The 15,452-nt window shown below is 37.0% G+C and overlaps 1 long non-coding RNA gene across 1 annotated transcript in view; it reads left to right on the top strand.

Moving 5' to 3' along the window:
• Positions 1-15,452, top strand: part of LOC139041694 (uncharacterized) — a 57,900-nt gene that overhangs the window by 4,717 nt on the left and 37,731 nt on the right. The window contains exon 2 of the long non-coding RNA XR_011497370.1: positions 10,353-10,398. This is a non-coding gene — a long non-coding RNA (uncharacterized lncRNA). The remainder of the gene's footprint in view (positions 1-10,352; positions 10,399-15,452) is intronic.

Below are 15,452 nucleotides of genomic sequence, written 5' to 3'. Positions count from 1 at the left end.
AATTATTAATGTGCTTTTTATCTTTGTCTTTCTGAGCACATGTTCTTTGCCCTACTAGGCCAAGGTGTTCACGTGCTTGGGAGATTAGGATTTGTTACAGAAGGAATTTAAAGAAAAAAAATATACTAACATTCTACTTCTGCATGATATATAGGATTTTGTAGCAGGAAAGACTATTACTATGAGAAAGAATGTTCCATATTCCTTCATGTCTCCGTTAGAATATCAAAATCCCAGCATGGAAGACCCATCTCACAGAATTCTTCTGCAGTCTAGGAAAGACACCCCTCTATTACAGCAGCTATCACTCTGTTGCAGCAGGAGGTTAAGACATAGAGGAATTAGAAGAAAAACTCATCACTTTCTGGTCAAGGGAATGGTGGGAAGAAGAAAGGGAGAGGAGGAAAGAAGTTGGTCCTGTTTTCTCTCTCCAGGCTTCATCCAGGAAGGGCGTGTATGTTAGAGAAAAGAAGGTGGCAGCTCTGTGCCCTATTCCCCATTAGGAAGCTGCCTCCCAGGTTGCCCCTTACCACATCAACACAAATGTGGCAGGCAGGGCAGTGTTGTCAGGCAGAGAGAGGCTCTGAGATTTCACTTCCCAACCACCCTCGGTTCCTGGTGGCAGGGATGCTGAGCTGAGAGCCATGGGATGGTCATGGCAGGATGAAGTGACCCTCCTTAGAGTCTGGGGGGAACCCATGTGAACTGGCCCGATGCACTCACTTATTTGTTACTAGCAGTAGCTGAGGTGAGACTGAGGCTGTGGATAAATGCCTCTTGTCTCTGATGAAGCCGAAAGAAAGGACAAAATACATCTTCACAGCTGCAGATTTCAACCATAAAGGCTCACAGGGCAAGTTGCAAGAAGGGACACAGAGGATCTGTGTGGACACAGATCAGGACACAAAGAGGATTTGGATCTGGACATCAGGATCCAAATGAGTCCACACATTACAGTGGGTTGTTAATTTTCAAAAGTCTCTTTTATTCTACAACAGATCCCCCTCATCTCATTTGTTTGTTGAAGGCACTACATCATTTGTCCTACAAAATTCCCTGCATCCTGGATTTGGTTGATTGCTTCTTCATGGTGGCACTTAATTTCTTTCTCTACCCTCACTGTTTTCTCTAAGCTGGTGGTGAGAGCTAGAGGTTTGATATTTAGCAATGCTAAGATTTAACAGTGGATTCTGATGTTGTCAGCCTGAGTCATCCATAACAAATACACCATAAACCTTTTGAATATGGTTTTGGCATCTGTTAGTGATAGGTGCTTAAGACCATTTTACTTAATTCATTCTAATTCTATCATTCCTTCTGAACACATTTGCTGGAATTCTTCTATAAAAAGAATTCTTACCTCATTAACTTTTTGGTTACCGTGAAATAGAGTTTGTATAGAAAAGGCAGGATCCATGCTTAATTTTTCCCCTTTACTGGTTTTCTCAATAATGAATTGGTGGACTAGCAACCTCCAATGGTGACTGATGAGGCTTTGTTTTCTTGTTTTTTTACTAGTATTATTATGAACACATGGATTTATATGTGTTTTGGATGGATTTATGTGTTTCAATCAGTTACAATCATAATTCTTTTCCTTGCTCAAATTGTCCTATCTTTGGCCAGTGAGAGGCCCTTCATTTGTCTCCTCTGTCCTTTGACAGGACCAGTTGTCTTCACTGTTGTCCTTATTTTCTGGCTCAGCAAGATGTCCCCAGACCATCTCGTATATTTCTTGCCCTGGAATTGGAACCAGCCATTTCTCCAAAGGGTCTGGGTTCCTTTTAGTGGAGAATAGTATTTAGAAACTACAATCTTGATCATAGGAGGGCTTGTTGTGACTAAGTTGTCAATGTTTCTAGGCCTTTTTAGTGGACAGCACTCAGGAATATATATTTCACAGTAAGAGACAAATAAATAATGAGTTCATACTGATGCTCCCTATTCAAAATTTTTTGTTATGCTAAAATATAATAAAATTTACCATTTTAATAATTTTTCTGTGTACAGTTTTGTGGCATTAAGTACATTCACACTCTTGTGCAACCATCATCACCACCATCCATTTCCAGGACTTTTTTATCTTCCTAAACTGAAACTCTGTACCCATGAAACAATAACTCCCCACTCCCTTTTTCCTCCAGCTCCTGGCAACCACCATTCTACTGTCCATATTTATAAATATCTGTCCTTTTGTGACTGTGGTTTATTTCGCTTAGCATAATGTCCTCAAAGGTCATCCATGTTGTGGCATGTGTCAGAATTCCTTCCTTTTTAAGGCTGAATAATATTCCATTGTATGTATATACTACATTTTGTTTATCCATTCATGCATTGATGAACACTTGGATTGTTTCCAACTTTTGGCTATTTGGAATAATGTTGGTATGAAAATGAGTGTATAAATATCTGTTCAAGTCCCTGTTTTCAATTCTTTAGTTTATATACCCAGAAGAGGAATTGCTGGATCATATGGTAATTCTATGTTTGAGATTTTGAGGAACTGCCATATCATTTTCCACATCGGCTGCACCATTTTACATTCTCACCAGCAATGCACAAGGGTTCCAATTTTTCCACATCCTCACCAACACTTGTTATTTTCTCTTTGTTTTAATAGTAGCCATCCTAATGGGTGTGAACCAATTCCAATTTTTTTTTTAAAGATGTTATTTTTCCTTTTTCTCCCCAAAGCCCCCAGGGAACATAGTTGTGTATTTTTAGTTGTGGGTCCTTCTAGTTGTGGCATGTGGGATGGTGCCCCAGCATGGCTTGATGAGCAGTGCCGGTCCATACCCAGGATTCAAACCAGCAAAACCCTGGGCCGCCAAAGCAGAGCGCACGAACTTAACCCCTCGGCCATGGGGCCAGCTCCCCAATTCCAATTTAAGATGACAGAGTTTTGCTTAAACTAGTTTGATTTTATTCTTATTTTGCTTTTCTCTTTACTTTGAAAATCTTGGTTCTTAAAGGTATTACTTTGGGGCCGGCCCGGTGGCACAGTGGTTAAGTGCACATGTTCCGCTTCATCCACCTGGAGTTCGCTGGTGTGGACATGGCACTGCTTGGCAAGCCATGCTGTGGTAGGCATCCCACATATAAAGTAGAGGAAGATGGGCACGGATGTCAGCTCAGGGCCAGTCTTCCTCAGCAAAAAGAGGAGGATTGTCAGCAGACGTTAGCTCAGGGCTAATTTTCCAAAAAAAAAAAAAATTAATTCAAGTATTTATTTCCTAATCCTATAATGTATATATAATAGTTAAAAAAAAACCAATACCAATATTACTTCTAATAAGAAGACCACTAAATGCAGCTTAAGATTTCTTTGTGGTTCTTTTGTCCCCAGAATATATCCCATGAGGGATATAGAGTCAAATTACTGTGTTTAAAAGTCACTTGAAATAATCCTTTTCCCTGTGTGGTTAGTCCATCAATTTGATATATACAGTTAGGGTCATAGGTTTTCAAATTTTAGAAACTGGTTTTTAAAAATTTAATAATTTTTAAAGTATGTAAGCATTTACATAGTTCAGTCAAAACTATAAAACAGAACAATCAGAGGATTCTCATTTTAGTTTCCATCTCCTCTCTTCCTTTACTCCCCTTCCTCTCACGATACATAACAATTAGTAGATATCTATTAGTGTTTGTTTTATCCTTCAGCTGCTTTTTTTTTTAAGAAAATATAAACAAATATTCGTATTCATATTTTCCTTCCCTTTATTACACAAAGGTAACATTTTATAAGCCCTTTTTTGTGCCTCACTTCTTTCCTTTATCCTGGTGCTCACGCAGTATCATGATACAGAGATCTTCCTCATTCCTTTCTCTGTTCAATACTCCTTGTGTAGCTATAATTATAAAGAAATCTTCTTCATTCCTTTGAAGTGCTACAGAATACTACACTGAGTGGATATGCCCATAGTCTATTTAACAAGCTCCCTCCTGACGGACATTTGGTTTGTTAACAATATTTTGCTGTTATAGGGGCCGGCCCGGTGGCGCAGCGGTTAAGTTCGCACGTTCTGCCTCTCGGCGGCCCGGGGTTCACTGGCTCGGATCTCGGGTGCAGACATGGCACGGCTGGGCACGCCATGCTGTGGTAGGCGTCCCACGTATAAAGTAGAGGAAGTTGGGCACGGATGTTAGTTCAGGGCCAGGCTCCCTCAGCAAAAAAGAGGAGGACTGGCAGTAGTTAGCTCAGGGCTAATCTTCCTCAAAAAAAAAAGAAAAGAAAAATTAAAAAACAAAAAACAATATTTTGCTGTTACAAATAACACCACAAGAGACAGGATTGACCTCATTCAACAGCATGCTGATAAATGTTTACCAATAAGCTCTCCAGAAGAAAAGAAAGCCCTGACTTTTAATATTTGCTGAATTCCATGGCCAATTTCACACTACCAACGTGAAATCACGGAATGTGGAATTAGAAAGAGATGTATAGTAACACACTATCATGAGGTATGTCTACCATACAGATAGAACAGATGTAAATAACCTCAAGGGCATAGATAACAGTAAAAGACTATAAAAATAATTAGGAAATAGTGAATTTTGGGGTATTTATTACCTGTGTTTTTGATATTATTTATTTAGTTTTACATTTATATAATTTTATTTTTTTAAAAATGGAAGTGTTTAATAACCAGCTCACAGATATTTCTGAAAATTAAACAATCAGCTCTTCTGAGCCAGTACCAGCCAGCACACCATTGAATCTACACCTTGTTTTTAATACACGAGTAGAAAGTTCTATCTGCATAAGCTAGCTAGCACTAGGATCACCTACATATTATGATAGGCATGGGATCTATTTTTCTCTCAGGAAGACAGTTCAATGGCAGGCAGCCTGGTGTTTGTGTGGAAGCTCTATGGTCATCAGCGTCCCAGGCTCCTTCCTCTCTGCTCTGCTATCTTAGTGAACAGCCTCATGGTCCAAGGGGGCTGATGGAGTGCCAGGTATCATGTTTATACACCAGTGAGCAGGAATAAGGAAGTGTAGAAAGACAGAATGGTCACTGCTCAGTTGAGCCAGTTACCTTTTAGGATATCTCCTGGAGGTCCCATATAGCACTTCTGCTTACGATTTGCCATACATCACTTAGCTACCTGGTCACACCTAGCTGTAAGAGAAGCTGAAAAACGGAGACAACTATGCAGATTGCTGCCTCAAAAAAAATCAAGTTGTTTTTATTTAAACTTACTAAGAAAGAAATGGAAAGTGAATATAGGGTAGGCAACTAGCAGTCTGTACCTCCTCTGTCTAACTAAATCTTTCAAGCTCATCCTCTCCAAAAAGCGGCCTCTAACTACATCCTCTCTCTGTCTCTTCTCTAAACTCCACACTTTATGCTCCAGTGATCATTTTGGGTACAATATCACATGCTTTCTTATACCATTATTTTGGTGTTTTATGTGTATGTCAGGGTCCCACTTACTAATCCACTCACACTCATATACAATTATAAGTTCATAGGGGCAAAGTCTGTATTTTACTTTTTTTTTTTGTTTCTCTTACAGCTTAATAAAGATTTTTAAGGTGTAAAATGAAGTTAGTAATATCTATAGTTTTATTGGAAGAAGCAAAGAAACAGTACATATGAAAGATTAAAAGATACAGAGTGTTGGGGCCAGCCCCGTGGCCTAGTGGTTAAGTTTAGTGTGCTCCGCTTCAGTGGCCCAGGTTTGCGGGTTCAGATCTGGGGTGTGGCCCTACACCACTCATTGGCTATGCTGTGGTGACGACCCACGTACAAAATAGAGGAAGACTGGCACAGATGTTAGCTCAGGGCAAATCTTCCTCAGCAAATAACAAACAAACAAAAACCAGAGCGTTATATGCATGTCCCTCCCTTCCATTTCTTCCTTCCTCCAGTTGAATATAAAGGGGAACCTAGGGAAGACGGTATGTAAATATTTTATTTTAGCTGGGGGAATGCCATGTACAAATTACTGGTAGTTTTCAGGAGCTAGAGTTGGAGACGTTGACCTATATTGGGTCAGATTTCTTCTGGGCATATCACAAGAGTGATTCTTTAAATACACACTTATTATCCTACCTATTGTTAACATATATTAATTTGCCCTGTCTTTGAACTTTGTAAATATAAAATCAGACACCAAACTTTATTGGGTCTGGCTTCTTTCACTCTGCATTACATTTAGAAATTCATCCATGCTGTTTTGTACAGCAATAGTTTTCGTTGTGTGACTATGCCACGATTATTTATCCATTATACTGTTGAGACATTTGGGCTGTTTCTAGTTTTTGACTGTTATAAATATAGTCATATGCTGCATAATGATGTTTTGGTCAATGATGAACACTGTGTATGATGGTGGTCCCATACAATAAGTACCATATAGTCTAAGTGTATAGTAAGCTATACCTTCTAGGTTAGTGTGAGTACACTATGATGGTCGCACAACAAGAGAATTGCATAACAATGCATTTCTCAGATCATATCCCCATTGTTAAGCGATTCATGACAATAGCCCAGCTATGAATGTTCTTGTACCTGTCTTTTGGTACACATATATATGTGTTGGGTGTATATCAAGGTATGGAAATGCTGAGTCATACAGTATGCATATGTTCAGCTTTATTAGATACTTCCAGATAGTTTTCCAAGGTGGCTGTACCAAACTACACTCCCATTAGCAGTGTATGAGAGTTCAGTTGTTCCCCATCCTTACCAATAATTGATATTTGTAGGGTATTCTGTGATGCTTTACCTAGACCCTTCTTTGGGACCAAAGTGCTCACTCACTTAGCTGCTGGTAGTGTTGGTAGATGACAGCTCTTTACTGAAGCCCTCTCTGGGAATTTCCCTCAGGCAAAGAGTGATTTCACATTCCAAGGTCACGTGTCTTCCCCTGGGACTAGCCAAATACAGTGACTGATCTGTGTGGTGCTGACGGTGCAGTTAGTAATGGAGGTAAGGGTGAGGTAGAGGCAATTTCCAAGGGCCATCCCAACTTGAAAGTTCCTTGCAAGAATAACTGAGGGCCTTATTGCAGGATTTTCCCCTCTACCCAATCCTGCTTCCCTCACACCTCACAAATGTTTCCAAGAACATGCCCCAGCAAACCTCCTGCACGCAAATTTGAAAGTACCATAGTATATTTCAGCGGGAACCTGACCTATGATAGTACTGTCAGATTTTTAAAAAATTAGTTTTGGCCAATCTGGTGGGCGTGTAACAGTATTTCAATATGGCTTTAATTTCTGTTTCCCAAATGACTAACGAGAATGAGCACCTTTTCATATATTTAATGAGTATGTGGATATCTCCTCTTTTGTGAAGTGTCGTTCAAGTCTTTGCTCACTTTTCTATGTTTTCCATCTTATTCTTTTCTTGATGTGAGCCCTTTGCTGGATAGATGCATTTCAAGTATCTTTTCTCACTATGGCTTGTCTTTTTACTCTCTTGATGATTTCTTCTGATTTCCTGAATTTTAGGATTTTAACATAGTCTAATTTTATCAAAATTTTCTGTTAAGTTTGGTGCATTTAGGGTTTTGTTTAAGAAATACTTGCGTACCCCAAGGGCATGAAGATATAGTTCATTCTTGAAGCTTTATTGTTTTACTTCTCTCATTTGATCTAAAATCCAACTGGAAATCATTACTTTGAATGGTGTAGGGCAGATGTCAAGATCCATTTTCCTGTATGTGGATATCCAATTAATCCAACAGCATTTATTGAAAACATCATCCTTTCTCCACTGCACTGCAGTGTCACTTTTGTGTATGTATATGTGTGGATCTGTTTCTGGACTCTCTATTTTGTTCCATTGATCTGTTTGTCTATCTTTCCACCAATCTCCACTCTGTTTTAATTATTGTAGCTTTATAATGAGCTCGGATGTTTGATATTCTAAGTCCCTTAACTTTCTTCTTTAAGGTTGTTTTGCCTATTAATGATCCTTGGGATTTCCATATAAAGTTTAGACAGTTTGTGATAGTAAAGAGAAACATTTTCTGGGATTTTGTTTGTCTATAGATCAATTGTGGGGAGAAGTGGCATCTTTACAACATACCAGGTTCATGGATTTTGAATCTTTTAATACATGAACCTGGTATATTCCTTCGTTTATTTAGATCTTCCTTAGTTTTCTAAATAATATTTTATAGGTTTCTGTGTAGAGGTCTTGTGCATCTTTCACTAGTTTTATACTATTGTAAATGACATCTTTAAAAAATTTTTATTATTTATATATATATATATATTTTTTTTTTTTTGAGGAAGATTAGCCCTGAGCTAACTACTGCCAGCCCTCCTCTTTTTTGCTGAGGAAGCCTGGCCATGAGCTAACATTCGTGCCCATCTTCCTCTATTTTATATGTGGGACACCTACCACAGCATGGCGTCCCCACCGGTGCCATGTCCGCACCCGGGCTCCGAACCAGCAAACCCGGGGCTGCTGAGAAGTGGAACGTTCGAACTTAACTGATGTGCCACCGGGCCGGCCCCTATTATTTATATATTATATATAAATATATCTATTATATAAATATATCTATATTTATATATAAAAATACAATGGATTTTTGTTATATTAGTCTTTTCAGAAGTCTTGCTAAATTCATTAATTCTAATAATTGTATATTATTTTTGATTTTCTATATATACAAACATATTATCTGTAAATAATGACAATTTTAGTCCTTTCCTTCCCATTCCTTCTCCTCCCTTTCTTGTCCTGGGTAGAATATTGAATAGATACGTTGATAACAGACATCTATGTCTTCTTCCAATATTAGGAGGAAAATTTCAATATTTCACCTTAAATAAGATGTGGAGCTATTCTTTAATCAGCTTATGAGAGTTCCTTCTAGTTAGCTAAGAGTTTTCTTAATAGGTGTTGAATTATATCAAATGTTTTTTGTTTTTGCATCCATAGAGATAATTATATGATTTTTCTCTTTTTCTGTCAATGCGGTAAATTATGGTAATTGGATTTTGAATGTAAACTCTTGCATTCCTGGTATAAGCCCAACTTGGTCATGGTGTATTACCATTTTTATGTGTTTTTCTGGATTAAATTTTCTAATTTTAGAAATAAATTCTGTTTCTATATGTTCACGGGCCATACTAGCATATTCTTTTCTCTTTTGTAATGCCTTGGCAGATTTTGGTATAAAGGTTTTGTAGGCTTCAGGACTTGGCTAAGAAGTATGTATTCTTTTTTTCTCTCTGGAAGAATTTGTTCTTTTTCTCCCCCCTTAAATGTTTGGAATATCTATTTTGTTATTTTCTAGTTAAGTTCTGCTGGATTCATAAAATATATTCTGAATGATTGTAGTATTTGAAATTTGTTGATACTTGTTTTATGGCCTACCACATAGTCAATTTTGGTAAATGTTCCTTATTCCTTGAAAATAGTATTCTGCGATTGTTTAATTCTGTGTTTTATATATGTTAATTATATCAAGTTTGTTAATCAGGTTATCCAGATCTATATATTTACTGATCTTTTTCCTTGTTCTTTCTTTAATTTACTAAGAGATATAAGTTAAAATCTCCTTCTGTTAACTATGCATTTGTCTGTTTCGTCTTTTAGTGCTGTTAATTTTTGCTATATGAATTTGAAAGGCGTAGTGTTAGGTGTATACAACTTTAGAATAGATAATTTTGTGATATATTGACACTTTCATTTTTATGAAATATTACACTTATTCTTTTTTTTTCTTTTTGAAAGACTGGCACCTGAGCTAACAACTGTTGCTACTCTTTTTTTTTTTTTCTGCTTTTTCTCCCCAAATCCTCCCAGTACATAGTCGTATAGTTTAGCTGTGGGTCCTTCTAGTTGTGGCACGTGGGATGCCGCCTCAGCGTGGCCTAATGAGTGGTGCCATGTCCGCACCCAGGATCTGAACTGGTGAAACCCGAAGTGGAGCACGTGAACTTAACCACTCAGCCAAAAAGCTGGCCCCTACACTTATTCTTTAGTAATGCTTCCTATCTAAAAGTCTTCTTTTCTAATACTAGTATAGCTATACGTCCTTTATTTTAATTACAGTTTTCATGATATATGATTTTCTATACTTTTTTTTTTTGGAGAAAAGCACATTTTATTTACAAATCACACCCCCGCCCCCAAACAATATAACTGACCAATTCAGACTGCCTATTGCTGGTTGGGTTCCAGGCAGAATGTTGAGGCGTTCCCTGGGGTTCTGGTAGATCCATGGTTACTAAGGCAGAACTCTGTGGTAGATTAGTACCATGGAGGGGCAATGGTCCTCTGTGGAGCTTGGCTTTGTGCTGATCCTTGGGACGCTGGGTGTGACATGGTGGTGGAGCTGCTGCCCAATGACCTGAATCCACAACTCAATTTCCACAGCCTCCAGTGGAAGACAGTGGTGTGTCCACCTGTCATCTGATTACTGGTGAGTTTTTTATTTACATTTGGACTTGTTCAATCTGTTAGAAGGTGACTCTATGTAAGACATGCAAAGCAGCTTACAGAAAAACTGGCTGCACAGATTTAGGAATAATTAGTTGAGAGGTTAAGCACTGTTAAAAAGGAGTATGCAGAGATTGAGACATCTTTAGAGAATGCCAGACCAGAGAAAGAGTTATTAAATACACTCAGCCTTATGTACTCTTACAGAGAGGTAAAGAGGATACTTTTATTTTTATGAAACATCACTCTTAATCCTTAGTAATGCTTCCTATCTAAAGGTTTTATTTTCTAATATTAGTACAGTTATACCATCTTTATTTTAATAACTGTTTTCATGATATGTAATTTTTGATACTTTTAAAATTTTCTGTGTCCTTATTATTTAAAGTGTGTCTCTTGAAAGCAGGAAACAGTTGGCTTTGATTTTATTTTCAGCCTGAAAATCTTAGTATTTACATTGAGTATTTAATTCATTTATGCTTAATGCAATTACTAATATATTTGGGTTTTATCAAACTAGTATTTGTCCTACCTGTTATATGCTCCTTTTTTTCTCTTATTACTTCTTCCTTTTGGCTTAATCAAGTACTTTTTATCATTCCACCTGACTTCTTGGGTATCTATTCTTTATTCCTTTAGTGGTTACACTGGAATGTAGTGGTTACTCCATTTGTTTTTTAAAACTTATATTATTTATTTTTACCATTTATAATACTTTTTACTCCTTTTTTGTGGATACAAGTTTTCATCTTATAATATTTTCCTTTTGCCTTAAGACCTCTGGTTTTTTTTTTAGCTTTTCTTGCAGTTCAGGTCTTTTATTTTTATTTATTTATTTATTTTTTATTATTTTCGGATGTATATCATATTTCAAATTCTGTGTACATTACATCATGTTCACCACCCGAAAACTAATTATAGTCCATCCCCTCACATGTGAGCCTAATCAAACCTTTTGCCCTCCCACCTCCCGCCTTCCCCTGTGGTAACCACCAATCCAATCTCCAATGCTATGTGGTGTTTTTTGTCGTTGTTTTTATCTTCTACTTATGATTGAGATCATATGGTGTCTGACTTTCTCCCTCTGACTTATTTCACTCAGCATGATACCCTCAAGGTCCATCCATGTTGTCACAAATGGCCGGATTTTGTCATTTCTTATGGCTGAGTAGTAGTCCATCGTATATAAATACCACATCTTCGGGGCTGGCCCCGTGGCCGAATGGTTAAGTTCGCGCGCTCTGCTGCAGGCGGCCCAGTGTTTTCGTTTGTTCGAATCTTGGGTGCGGACATGGCACTGCTCATCAAGCCATGCTGAGGCAGCGTCCCACATGCCACAACTAGAAGGACCCACAAGGAAGAATATGCAACTATGTACCAGGGGGCTTTGGGGAGAAAAAGGAAAAAAATAAAATCTTTAACAAAAACAAAAATAAATAAATAAATACCAAATCTTCTTTATCCATTCATCCCTTGATGGGCACCTAGGTTGCTTCTATGTCTTGGCTATTGTGTATAATACTCAATGAACATAGGGGTGCAAGTATCTTTATGCCTTTGTGTTTTCAAGTTCTTTGGATAGATACCCAGCAGAGCGTACTGCCTATGTTTTCTTCTAGAAGTCTCATGGTTTTGGGTCTTACATTCAAGTCTTTAATCTATTTTCAGTTTATTTTTGTGCATGGTGTAAGGGAATGGTCTACTTTCATTCTTTTGCATGTGTCTGTCCAGTTTTCCCAACACCATTTATTGAGGAGACTCTCCTTTCTCCATTGTATGCTCTTGGCTTCCTTGTCCAATAGCTGTCCATAAACGTGTGGGTTTACTTCTGGGCTCTCAATTCTGTTTCATTGATCTGTGCGTCTGTTTTTGTGCCAGTACCATGCTGTTTTGGTTACTATGGCTTTGTAGTATAATTTGAAATCAGGGAGTGTGATACCTCCAGCTTTGTTCTTTTTTCTCAGGAATCCTTTGGCTACTCTGGGTCTTTTGTTGTTCCATATAAATTTTAGGATTCTTTGTTCTATTTCTGTAAAAAATGTTGTTGGAACTTTGATAGGGATTGCGTTGAATCTATAGATTGCTTTAGGAAGTATGGACATTTTAACGATGTTAATTCTTCCAATCCAAGAGCACGGAATATCTTTCCATTTCTTTGTGCCTTCTTTCATTTCTTTCAACAATGTTTTATAGTTTTCGGTGTACAGATCTTTCACCTCTTTGGTTAAGTTTATTCCTAGGTATTTTATTCTTTTTGTTGCAATTGTAAATGGGATTGTATTCTTAATTTCTCTTTCTGCTACTTTGCTGTTAGTGTATAGAAACGCAACTGATTTTTGTACATTGATTTTGTATTCCGCGACTTGACTGTATTCCTTTATTATTTCTAAAAGTTTTCTAGTGGAATCTTTAGGGTTTTCTAGATATAAAATCATGTCATCTGCAAAGAGTAACACTTTCACTTCTTTTCCAATGTGGATCCCTTTTATTTCTTTTTCTTGCCTGATTGCTCTCGCTAGGACTTCCAATGCTATGTTAAATAAGAGTGATGACAGTGGGCATCCTTGTCTGGTTCCTGTTCTTAGAGGGATAGCTTTCAGTTTTTCTCCATTGAGAATGATATTTGCTGCGGGTTTGTCATATATGGCCTTTATTATGTTGAGGTATTTTCCTTCTCTACCCATTTTATTTGGAGTTTTTATCATAAATGGATGCTGTATTTTGTCAAATGCTTTCTCTGCATCTATTGAGATGATCATGTGATTTTTATTCTTCATTTTGTTAATATGGTGTATCATGTTGATAGATTTGTGGATGCTGAACCATCCACAATGGTTCCCTGCATCCCTGGAAGGAAACTCACTTGATCATGATGTATGATTTTTTTAATGTATTGTTGTATTCGATTTGCTAGTATTTTGTTGAGGATTTTTCCATTGATGTTCATCAGTGATATTGGCCTGTAATTTTCTTTTTTTGTGTTGTCCTTATCTGGTTTTGGTATCAGGATGATGCTGGCTTCATAGAAGGAATTAGGAAGCCTCCCCTCCTCTTCAATTTTTTGGAAGAGTTTGAGAAGGATAGTTATTAAGTCTTCTTTGAATGTTTGGTAGAATTCACCAGGGAAGGCATCTGATCCTGGACTTTTATTTTTTGGGAGGTTTTTGATTGCTGTTTCAGTCTCCTTACTGGTGATCAGTCTATTCAAATTTTATACATCTTCTTGGTCCAGTTTTGGAAGGTTGTATGTTTCTAAGAAATTTATCCATTTCTTCTAGATTATCCAATTTGTTGGCATATAGCTTTTCATAGTATTCTCTTATTATTTTTTGTATTTCTGAGGTGTCCGTTGTAATCTCTCCTCTTTCATTTCTGATTTTATTTATTTGAGCCTTCTCTTTTTTTCTTGGTGAGTCTAGCTAAGCGTTTATCAATGTTGTTTATCTTTTGGAAGAACCAGCTCTTGGTTTCATTAATTTTTTCTATTGTTTTTTTAGTCTCTATTTCATTTATTTCTGCTCCGATTTTTATTATTTCCTTCCTTCTGCTGATTTTGGCTTTGTTTGTTGTTCTTTTTCCAGTATCTTTAGGTGAACTTTTAGATTGTCTATTTGGGATTTTTCTTCTTTGTTGAGGTAGGCCTGAATTGCTATAAACTTCCCTCCTAGAACCACTTTTGCTGTATCCCACAGATTTTGGCATGTCGTGTTTTCATTTTCATTTGTCTCCAGGAATTTTTTAATTTCTTCTTTGATTTCTTCATTGACCCAATTGTTGTTCAGTAGCATTTTGTTCAATCTCCACATTTTTGTGGCTTTTCTGGTTTTCTTTTGTAGTTGATTTCCAGTTTCATACCTTTGTGGTCAGAAAAGATGCATGGTATTATTTCAGTCTTCTTAAATTTATTGAGACTTGTTTTGTGGCCCAATATGTGATCAATCCTGGAGAATGTTCCAGGGGCATTTGAAAAGAATGTATAGTGGTTTTTGGATGGAATGTTCTGTATATATCTACTAAGTCTAATGTGTCCTTTAAGGCGAGTGTTTCCTTATTGATCTTCTGTTTGGATGATCTATCTATTGGTGTAAGTGGAGTGTTAAAGTCCCCTACTGTTATTGTGTTACTGTCTATTTCTCCTCTTGTGTCTGTTAATAATTGCTTTATATATTTAGGTCCTCCTATGTTGGGTGCACAGATATTTACAAGTGTTATATTTTCTTGTTGGATTGTTCCCTTTATCATTATGTAGTGCCCATCTTTGTCTCTTATTACAATTTTTGTTTTAAGGTCTATTTTGTCTGATATAAGTATTGCTACCCCTGCTTTCTTTTCTTTGCCATTTGCATGGAATATCTTTTTCTATCCTTTCACTTTCAGTTGTAAATGTCTGTAGGTCTGAAGTGTGTCTCTTGTATGCAGCATATACATGGGTCTTGTTTTTTTTATCCAATTGGCCACCCTATGGCATTTGATTGGAGCATTTAGTACATTGACATTTAAAGTAGCTATTGATAAATATGTATCTATTGCCATTTTGTCACTTTTTTTTTCTGGGTGTTTTGGTAGTTCTTCTCTGTTCTTTTCTTTTTCTTTCTTCCCTTGTGGTTTGATGGCTATCTTTAGTAATATGTTTGATTTCTTGTGTCTTACTTTTTTTCCTGCTTGTTATAGGTTTCTGATTTGTGATCACCATGAGGATCCTATTTAATATACTATGTCTGTAACAGTCTATATTGAGTAGATAGACTCTTTAGCTTGACCTATTTCTAAAAGCTCTACTTTTTCACTCCCCTCCTCCCACATTATATGTTTTTCACATCATATATAGTCTCTTGTTTAGTGTGTGTCTACTCATTACCCTCTTATCATTGAAATAGGTGATTTTAGTACATTTGTCTTTTAACCTTCATATTATCTTCACAGGTAGTTGATCTGCTGCCTTTACTATATTTTTACCTTACAAGTGATTTTATTGCCTGGTTTTTTTGTTGTTGTTTTGGGTTTTTTTGATAATGTTTTTTAATCTCTATTTGTGGT

Source organism: Equus asinus, chromosome 23 (genome assembly GCF_041296235.1).
Source record: "Equus asinus isolate D_3611 breed Donkey chromosome 23, EquAss-T2T_v2, whole genome shotgun sequence".
In the NCBI taxonomy this organism is placed as follows: domain Eukaryota; kingdom Metazoa; phylum Chordata; class Mammalia; order Perissodactyla; family Equidae; genus Equus; species Equus asinus.
The sequence above is the reverse complement of the archived record's forward strand: the minus strand, read 5'-3'. Positions and strand labels throughout refer to the sequence as shown.